The sequence below is a fragment of the Panthera leo genome, chromosome C2, assembly GCF_018350215.1.
Source record: "Panthera leo isolate Ple1 chromosome C2, P.leo_Ple1_pat1.1, whole genome shotgun sequence".
NCBI classification, from domain to species: Eukaryota; Metazoa; Chordata; class Mammalia; order Carnivora; family Felidae; genus Panthera; species Panthera leo.
Window position 1 is genome coordinate 4,693,479 of NC_056687.1, and position 10,101 is coordinate 4,703,579.

The 10,101-nt window shown below is 54.3% G+C and overlaps 1 long non-coding RNA gene across 1 annotated transcript; it reads left to right on the forward strand.

Annotated features, from left to right (window-relative positions):
- The first annotated feature begins 1,078 nt into the window (after positions 1–1,078).
- On the forward strand, positions 1,079–6,653 carry LOC122230000. Its single transcript, XR_006207240.1, has 3 exons — positions 1,079–1,247; positions 4,671–4,780; positions 6,035–6,653. It is a non-coding gene; the product is annotated as an uncharacterized LOC122230000 (long non-coding RNA).
- Positions 6,654–10,101: the final 3,448 nt, after the last annotated feature.

The following is a 10,101-nucleotide window of genomic DNA, read 5'->3' on the forward strand; positions in this document are numbered from 1 at the left end:
TGCCTGGAGTCCCACCAGCAGAGGGAGGCTGGAAGGGTGGGTGGGCAGATCTGGAGCAGCTATGGGAGCACTCAGTAGAAACCTCAGAAATCCCATCGGAGTGCTGCGCACAGGGTGGCCGGCAGCCTTTGCCTGCAGAGTCAAGGGCTCAGGACCACCCGCTGGGCTCAAAATGGCAGCCGCTCTTAGCCATTGCCCACCTGTCTCCATGCTGTCTCTGCACCATTTCCAAGGAGAAGCATGTCAGCTCACCCCACCCCCAGGTTCATTCTCCGCCCTCCCCTGGAGACCCCACTGGTTACAGAGAGAGTCCAGGCTAGCCCCCCAGATGCATCGGTCTTAGCGTTTGCTTACGTGCGCAGACAATGAGAAGCTCCCAGACTCACGAGGAGAGTCTGGCTGAAAGAGGGCCATCGAGCCAATACTTCCTGAGCTAACTTTGAGCTAACATTGTTTCCCCCTCAGGGAAGTCTCAGAACCTATTACATGAAGGAAAGAAGAGATTTTACTGTGTTTATTATTTTTTTGTTATTTTTTAAAAATTTCTTTTAATGTTTATTTTTGAGAGACAGAGCATGAGCAGGGGAGGGGCGGAGAGAGAGGGAGACACAGAATGTGAAGCAGGCTCGAGGCTCTGAGCCGTCAGCACAGAGCCCGACGCGGGGCACGAGCTCAAGAACTTCGAGATCGTGACCCGAGCCGAAGTCAGACACTCAACCGACTGAGCCACCCAGGCGCCCCGAGATTTTACTGTTTTGAAAAGAATGGGCACTTGGAGCTCCAAGAAGAGTTTTTCGGAGAAAGAGGCATAATGTTTGAGAAGAAATGAAAAGCTGAGTAGGGACAGCAGCAGGCAGAAAGGAGAGAGCTGAAGCCCGTTGTGCTAGATCAGCCGGTCAACATAACTCTCGTAACTTGGGGAATTGTTACAACCCCAGAGCAAAAGAGCCGGGGAGGGAGAGCCACGAAAGGCAGTATTTACGACCGAGGGAAACCCACCAGATCTTGTCTTTGACTTTGCAGAAGTCCAGGGAGAAGGAAGCTGGCGGAGGTGAAGACACCTACGAGAGTTCCTTGAGCTGCAGACGTCAGACCACAAGGGTTCACCAACGTCCGGGTGGGGTGATTTTAAAAGGCACTTGGGAATTCCAAAGATACACAGGAAATTGTTTGCACTGTGTGCCCCACGACAGGGGCTCCTCTCTCGAATACCGAGTGGCGGGAGACAGGCGCAGAACGCGCCCAAGGTAAAAAGAGATCGGTCCCAGATTCTGTCCTTCCCGCGGGAGGGAGGGGAGGACAGCATGGGGTGCGGGGAGGGGAGGTGTACAAGCGAGAGTGACCTAGGGTAGCGTTGAGCTTGCGGTTGAATCTGGACAGCTGTGGACAATATGACCAGAAGACGTGAGTCGTGTGACGGTTGAGAAAGAATTCTTGAAACAGAAGAGGCTGGTGGAGAACCAAACTGCTGGAAGTTTCACCTAGCTCTCCTAATTGGGCGGGAGGGGGGTGGGAAATGGGGGAAGGAGGAGGAAGAGGCCTAAGTCTGGCCTGGGTGGGGCGGGGCCGGGTGGGGCTGGTGGCCGGGAGGGTGGGGAAGGTTATCTGAAGAGGGAGGGACACCACCCTGGTCACACTGGGACTGAATTCTGAATCTGTTTTGCCTCCTGACTCAGCCTTCCCCGTCTGCGAGGGGGGAGATAAAGCCTATTTCGTTGGACACTGGGAAATTAAGACACAACACATGCCAATCATCTCACACAGGGCTGGCACATTTTAAGCACTTTAGCTATTATTTTATTTTGTTTATTTAAAAAAATTTTTTTAACTTTTTTTTTTTTTTTTTAAACTTTTTTTTTATTTTAGAGAGACAGAGTATGAGCAGGGGAGGGGCAGAGAGAGAGAGAGGGAGACACAGAATCCGAACCAGGCTCCAGGCTCTGAGGCGTCAGCACAGAGCCCAACGCGGGGCTCGAACTCACAAGCAGTGAGATCACGACCTGAGCCGAAGTCACACGCATACCCAACGGAGCCACCCGAGCGCCCCGTTACAGTTGTTGTTATTGATGGTGATAGGAAAACATAGGCCAAACCATATTTAAAAAATTTTTTTTAATTTAAAAACCTAGGATTTCAGTGATGTCATTATGAAAAATTACCAGAAACTTGGGGAGCCCGCTGGCTCAGTCGGTAGAGCATACAACTCTTGGCCTCGGGGTCATGAGTTCAGGCCCCATGTTGGGCATAGAGCTTACTTTAAAAAAAAAAAAAAAAAAAAAAAAGGTTACCAGAAACTCTTTCAATGTACCCTTCTGGGCGTGTGCAGGCCTGGTCCTGTGGAAGGAGCCACCTTCCGGAAGCCCTGGGAGAAGAGGGTGGGGTTGGAGCCTGGCTGACCAGGGCTGGGTTGGGTCAGTTATGGTGGGTGGGGTTCGTTTGCTGTTTTTCTGGAAGGTTGGGGCTCTTTCCCCTCAGGTGGGTGGGGGCCGAGTCCAGAGCCAACAAGAAAGTCACAGGAAAGTTATGCTTCCTGCAAAGAGCAGGATGGAGGCCTGTTTACACAGCGGGACGGCAAGTATTCGTTTTTATTTTTTTTAATTTTTTTTATTTTTTTAACGTTTATTTATTTTTGAGACAGAGAGAGACAGAGCATGAACGGGGGAGGGTCAGAGAGAGAGGGAGACACAGAATCTGAAATAGGCTCCAGGCTCTGAGCTGTCAGCACAGAGCCCGACGCGGGGCTCGAACTCACAGACCACGAGATCGTGACCTGAGCCGAAGTCGGACGCTTAACCGACTGAGCCACCCAGGTGCCCCAAGTATTCGTTTTTAAACCATAGTCACAGGATTTGAATGACAAGCCAACGAGGTACACAGCTGCTCCCTTCAGCCATCCAATCTCCAGCAAAGGCCCACCCATACTCTTGCCTGATGCGGAGAAAGGGGCCAGAGTGGCCGCTCCCAGAGACCCGGGCACCTGGGGCTCTCACCTGGACATCCCTCCCTTGGGTCACTTGGGACAGTGCGGGTTTGGTTTTGAAAGAAAATCCTCTAATGCATCTGTACTTTACAAGGGCAGGGAACAGTAGCGTTCCAGTCACGAAATGGAAACAATCTTGCCCTACTGGTTCTGGAAGGCTGGAGGCTGGCTGCTTTCTATTTCCGAATGTCGCCATTGGGTGGTGAACTCGCCTTTCCGGCAAGTGACGGCTGCAGTGTTTTTATTTTTCCAGCTCTTGGTGATAACCTTGGGCCGGGGCATTTTGTACTTGAAGGTGGAGGCTAAATAACTAAGTTCCTATCCTTGAGGACCCGTTTGTCACCACATGGGACATTGAGCCTGATGGAGTCCCTTGATGGAAACCACGTGTGGACCCTGGGGACGGGCTTGCACAACCCAGGGAAGGACAGTCAAGGTTATGAAAATCATTTTTGGCTCGGCGCCCCAGAATGGAGTCTGGGGGCTCCCGCCTGACCTGAGCCCTCGGTAGCATTTGATCCAGGGCTGACCATCCCGCCTCCCGTCTCTTTTCTCCTGACTGTCTGCCACCCCTGCCCCAGTTTCCCTCTGTCCTGGGGCCTCAAGCCCAGGAGATGCCGGCTCCAAGCGGTACTTGGTCCGCCCTGTGGGGCTCTCCCAGAACCTTGAAGAAGGTGGCCTTGAAGTATCCCATCAGTGAGCAGGGGTCACCAGCTCAGCCCAGCCGTCTCTGCCTCAGCTCCCAACACGGAGACCCTGCGGCCGCTGCCCCCAATGGGACACCTCCAATTCAACATGGCGGTCACAGTGGGGACTTCTTCCGCTCCCTCTGGACCTGCCCCTGTGACGACCCCCACACGTCACCCCCTCACTTCCCACAGGCCCTGCTCAGAGGGTGCCCCTCTCTTTTCCAGTCCCAGCCAGCCAGCCCCCTCCCCACCCTGCCCAGGGGCCCCCAGACCCTGAGGCTCCCCTGCCATTTTGTGTGGCAACCTCCCTTCCCAACTTCCTCAATTTACCCCCTCCCTCCCTCTCCCTACTCCCCCTACTTCCTCCTCCCCACCCCTGCCCCTCACCCCTCTCCCTTCCTACTTACTCTCCCCCTCCCTCCCCCTTCCTGTACTTCCTCTAACCCTTTCCCTCCCTCCTCACTCTCCCCTACCCCCTCCTATTATCCCCTGTCCCTCCCTCCTTTCCTTCCCTCTTCCTTTCCCTCCACAGCGCTTACACTTTATAATAAACCATACAGATGAGTCCCTCATTCTCTTTGCAATCCACCGTCCCCTGTCTCTCTCTGGGGCACACCTCCCTCCCGCAGCACATAAGGTCCACGCGGGCCGCAGTCTTTGCCTGTTCTGTGTACAACGCATCCCAAAGGCCCAGGACAGAGGTTGGCACTGAGCTGCTCAGCGCATATTTATTGAACTAGTGAAGGAAGGAAGGAATTACAGGGGCCCCCAGATCCCCCCAGGTCTTCTCCTGCTTCCTGGAGTCCCAGCATATCCTGTTCCCCGGGTGGTCCTTAGAAGTCCTCTTGGCCCCTGTGGGCTGTGCTGGGTGCACCACCGGCTGCTCTCGGGAGTGGGAGGCCGCATCCCTCCTGGTGGGGTGCGAGGCCCTCTACTCTAGAACGAGGCAGAACCTTGGACCCAGCACCTGTGGTTGGAACCTGTTCTTCATCTTCTGGCAGGAGAACAAAAGAAAAGACTATCAAGAAAAGGCTAGAAGCACAAGCTGAGGACACCTTGCTGAGGGAGCCTTGCTCCCTTCCTTCCTGCAGATGTTAACAAGAATATCCTGGTAAATAAAACTTTTATTAAACATAACGTCTTGGGGGGGGGAGGGCACCTGGGGGGCTCTGCCAGTTGAGCGTCAGACTCTTGATTTGGGCTGGGGTCATGATCCCAGGGTCACGGGATCGAGTCCCGCCCGAGTGGGGCTCCGCACTGAGCGTGGTCCAGGCTTGAAGTTCTCTCTCTGTCCCTCTGACCCTCTCCCTCACTTGTACTCTCCTGTGCTCTCTCTCTCTCTCTCTCAAAATAAATAAATAACTAACGCCATAGGAGTTTAAGTGATTCGCTTTTAAATATTTCTTTATTTGCTTATTTTAAATGTTTATTTGAGAGAGAGTGGGCGATAGTGGGAGTGGGAGAGGGGCAGAGAGAGGAGGAGAGAGAGAATCCCAAGCAGGCTCCGCACTGTCAGCACGGAGCCAGACTCAGGGCTCAAACCCACAAACCGTGAGATCCTGACCTGAGCCGGAATCGAGAATTGGACACATAGCCAACTGAGCCACCCAGGCGCCCTTAAGTGATTTTCAAGTGAGTGGGCGTGGAAAGTTAATTTTGGGGGGAAGAGTGATACAATCTTTCACCACTTTCTCCCTAAATATTAAGGGTATTCTCTAGCTCCTCTCTTACACGTTCCTACAAATGCGATTGATTCACAGGTTCTGTATGGGAAACACTTTTCCTTTTTTTTTTAAATGTGTCCTTATTTTGAGAGAGAGAGAGGTAGGCCAACAGGGGAAGGGCAGAGATAGAGGGGGACAGAGGATCCCAAGCAGGCTCCAGGCTGTCAGCACAGAGCCCGATGGGGGGCTCGAACTCACGAACCGTGAGATCATGACCTGAACCAAAGTCATATATTTAACTGACCAAGCCACCCAGGCGGCCCAGGAAACACTTTTCTAAGGCATGGTTCTTTTAAGTCTATTTATTTCTCGCTCTGACAATTTCTCATATGATATACATTTGTCTTATACACTTTAAGTATACTTTATATACTTTAAAAAATCTTTTAAAAGTCCTTGGGACCCCTCGGTGGCTCAGTTGGTTGAGCGTCCGACTTCAGCTCAGATCATGATCTCGAGGTCCATGGGTTCGAGCCCCGCGTCGGGCTCTGTGCTGACGGCTCGGAGCCTGGATCCTGCTTCGGATTCTGTGTCTCCCTCTCTCTCTGCCCCTCCCCTGCTCGCACTCTCTCTCTCTTGCTCTCAGAAATACACATTAAAAAAAATAAAATAAAAAGTCCTTATGTTCTTTTGGAATTAAGATACGCAAGCTCTGTGAGGGGGTCTGGTCATGGAATCTCCGGGTACAAGGTTTTCGACTGTACCTGCCGCGGGAGAGAACACAGGAAGATGCTACGTGTACCCAGAGTGCCGCGTGCCTGGAAATCCTGCCGGGAAGGAAGCAGAAGGGGAAAACAGAGACGCACTACATTGCATATGGGCCCATTCCCAGTCTGTTTATCTGTCCCGTACGTGGCCCAGCTGTCTTCTTCGCTTTTCACTCCTTGGCACGTTCTGAGGCTCGAGCGGGTATCTTCTATCAACCAGGCCAACCGGCCCTACGTGCAAACATCTGAAGTAAAGCCAAGAACCCGTGCGACGGAGGCGGGCTTGGGAGGCTGGCCAGCGTTTACTGGAGGGCCTCGCCTTTACCGCGTCATTTACAAACCATCGACCCGGTGTCCCAGAAGAGGAAATTATGGGGCAGAGGGGTTAAGTCGGTAACCCCTGGGGAGGCACCTGGTGCGGGGTGATCTCGTGCCGAGAGCCTTTTGCACAATGTAACATCCTACACCCATTTAAGGAAGGCACCGGGGCTCCGGTATCTGTGCGTCTGTAGAGGAGAGGAAGAATAAATTACTCCAATGCCCGAATAAAATATTCTACTGCATGAGTATTCTACGATATCTAAAAAACAATATTGCGAGGCATGGTGAACAGTATCGTTAAGGGCTTCGCTAGTGACCGTGGAGCTCTTACTCTGTAAGAGGAGCTGCCTATGTGTCCCCACTGTCACAAGAGGCCCAAGGTCCCCGCACCATCGCCCTACAGGTGAGGAGACCCCGTGCTGGGCCCCGGTCACCTCTGCAGAGGTATCCTCGGCTCCTGCCGGCCAGGACTACCTCTGTCTACATCTCCCAGAGAGCAGCACCAGCCCGGCTCGCTCTCTCCCCTCCTGAGAAGCACGGCCGAGTCCGGCCGTTACCCGAAGCCGGGTTCGCCTCCTCAAGCCAGAAGGCACAACAACCAAGCCCAGGAATAGGACAAGGAAGGCCGTTCCTGGAACAAGCGAAGGAGAACACGGGGGAACTGTCCCAGAGCAGTGTCTCCTCAAACGACAAACGGGGGCACGTGCTCAGCTAAGGATGATGCATGTGCAGGAAGGGGCTTGCCCCATGGGGCGTGCGGCCGGGAATTGGGGCAAAGGCCATCGTAAGGTGACAGAGTCCAGGTCCCCATGATGGAAGCCCTGGGCTGGCCAGGGTGTGGGGCCATCAGCCCACTGGCTCCCGCTGGTCTGGGATCTGAGCGCTCGAGGGGGGTTAGATCCTGCACTGGTAACTCAAGAACGTGTGGGGCCAGTCTGCACGTTGGAACCAGCACGGGGGCTGATGGATTGTCCCTGATGCCATTAAGGCAACCTCCTGGCCTGATGGCTGCTCGTTCTTGCCTTCTTTTCTTCCCTGGACATGGTTAACTGCTGGGGGCTGTTCTGGAGTTCCAACATATCCCAGGAGGCTCTGCGAAAATGTGCTTGGGGCAAATAGCGCCCGTGAGGCATGTGGTGTGTGTCTCCATGGACGGGGGTCCCCAGATGTGGGGTGACAGTCGGGTGGAAGCCGGTTTGCCCAGGGGGTCGTAGGTTCACCTGAGGTAGAACCAAGGAGACAGAAGTTTACTGAACACACCGCAAGGGATTGGGGGGCAGGACAGAAGAGGAGGGACCGCAAGGGATTGGGGGGCAGGACAGAAGAGGAGGGACCGCAAGGGATTGGGGGGCAGGACAGCAGAGGAGGGATGGCAGGGAATTGGGGGGCCGGACAGCAGAGGAGGGATGGCAGGGGGTTGGGGGGCAGGACAGCAGAGGAGGGACCGCAAGGGATTGGGGGGCAGGACAGCAGAGGAGGGACCGTATTTAAAGGGGGAAGATGAGGAACTTTGGGGACAAGAAGGATCTTCCCTTTATGGCAACTATGCCTGGGTATAAGTAGCCCATCGGTCAGGTAGGGCTTATGGATACTTTGAGGTCGGTGGCCGGATGGGCCCGGTTGTATTTAGCCGGGTGTTCGCCGTGGCCATTCACCGTGGCCCTCTCCACATTCCGGCGCTCAAGCCTGTCGCCTAAAGGTGGCCTCTCCCAGGGATAGACCGCACGGTGGCCGCAGCCTAAAATAACTGTTCTTACGTCTCGTCTTTCTCTTTCTGCTCAACACCAATGCCCTCGGGAAGGCTTCTCAACCCCCAGTCCACAGCAACCTCTGCCCTCCTTCGTCACATACACACCACGCACACACACACCCGACACAGGAGCAGACGATCTGCTGATTGATTGTAAGCCATGGGCCCCTTGACGCTGACTCTCAATGGGCTCTGACGGGGCAGATGCTTCTCGATCGCAGAAAAGCAAGTCTGCCCAAAGCAGAACCAGCAGAGACGCGTTGGTCTGACTCTCTCTGGACGCGTGGGGTCACGATCTGGAACTCTCAGGGGACACCGCAGGGACACGGTGGTGTCCTCCCCGACAAGCTGCACCCTTTGCCCCGCAGTGGAAGGGCTCAGCTGCCCCCCTGCCGTCCACCGCTGCCCCCAGGCCCACCTTCCACACGCCCCCGGCTCACCATCAGCAGGCCTGGCGCTGAGCTCACCGGAAATGCTGCATTTGAGGAAACCTTAGTGTTCGTGAGCTCAAGATGCATCTACCCAGGGCAGGACCCCGTGTCGTCTGCAAGTGTTGCTGCCCCTTTCCAATCTCTTAATGGGCAGGCTTGGGGGGGCCAGGTCTCCAGGCCCGGTACTTTCTCTCCTGCGGGTCTGCTCGCCTGGAGGGGCCAGCCGGGTGTTGTCTGCACTCCGCCTTCGGAACTGCAGAAATAGCACAAATGAGCTGCAGTGACACGAGGGCCCATTCCCGGAAATCGCTTTAGTGGTGGCTGTTCCCTTTCTCCAGGGGTCCTTCCTGGGGCCGCCAGGGTGCTTATGCATGAGGCTCCCCCTTTTTTCTAAATTTTTAAAAATGTTTTTTATTTTAGAGAGAGACAGAGAGAGAGACGGAGCAAGCAGGGGAGAGGCAGAGAGAGAGGGAGACACAGAATCAGAGGCAGGCTCCCGGCTCTGAGCTGTCAGCACAGAGCCCGACACGGGGCCCGAACCCACGAGCAGCGAGATCATGACCTGAGCCGAAATCAGACACCCAACCGACTCAACCCCTAGGCGCCCCCACTGCAGCATCGTTTTATTTTTATTTTTTAACGTTTATTTAGAGACAGAGCATGAACGGGGGAGGGTCAGAGAGAGGGAGACACAGAATCCGAAGCAGGCTCCAGGCTCTGACCCGTCAGCACAGAGCCCAACGCGGGGCTCGAACCCACGGACTGCGACATCATGACCTGAGCCGAAGTCGGACGCCCAACTGACTGAGCCCCCCAGGCGCCCCACATGAGGTTCCTTTTTAAAATATGGATGTGGCTATCAGATCGGTTTGAGTAAGTTCAGTCCCCAACTGGTTTTTCCTCCCCTGAGGTAAACTTTTTCTTCCAGATAAAATATATTTATCTTCCAGATAAAAAATATATTTAAAAAAAAAAAAAAGGAGGCGTGCACTGGTCTGTGTCTGTGTGCGTCTCTTTCAGAAGGGTCGATGAATCCTTCTTTGTTCGTGGCTACAAGCCCGGGCGTTTTTGTCCCCCGTGGCTGTGTCCATGTGAAGCACTGTACCAGGTAATGAAAGGATTTTTCTAATGTTTCCGTGCTTTGTTTTCAAGGAACAACAGAGAGGGCATATTTCTAGGCAAGTGAGTAAGTTCCCAGAAGCAAGTGGCCAAGGACCTTGAATCCTGGAGAGCAGGGCTGAGCTGAAGAAACCGGGTTCCACATTTCCTAGGAAGCTGCTTATTTTCTTTCGTCCCCAAAGAGAGACCTCCCGCTCTCGTCACTAGCAGGCGTCCACGGGATCATTCTCCACCCTGAGCGACTGGAGGCCAGAGGAGCCAAACTTGGAGACCCCCCTTGGATGGAGTCCGGTGGCCCTGGATAGCCTGGGGTGCAATTTCCCTGGGAAAGGGGGCACTTGGGCCATTGCAGTGCACGCCCCACCCCTCAGAGGGGTCTC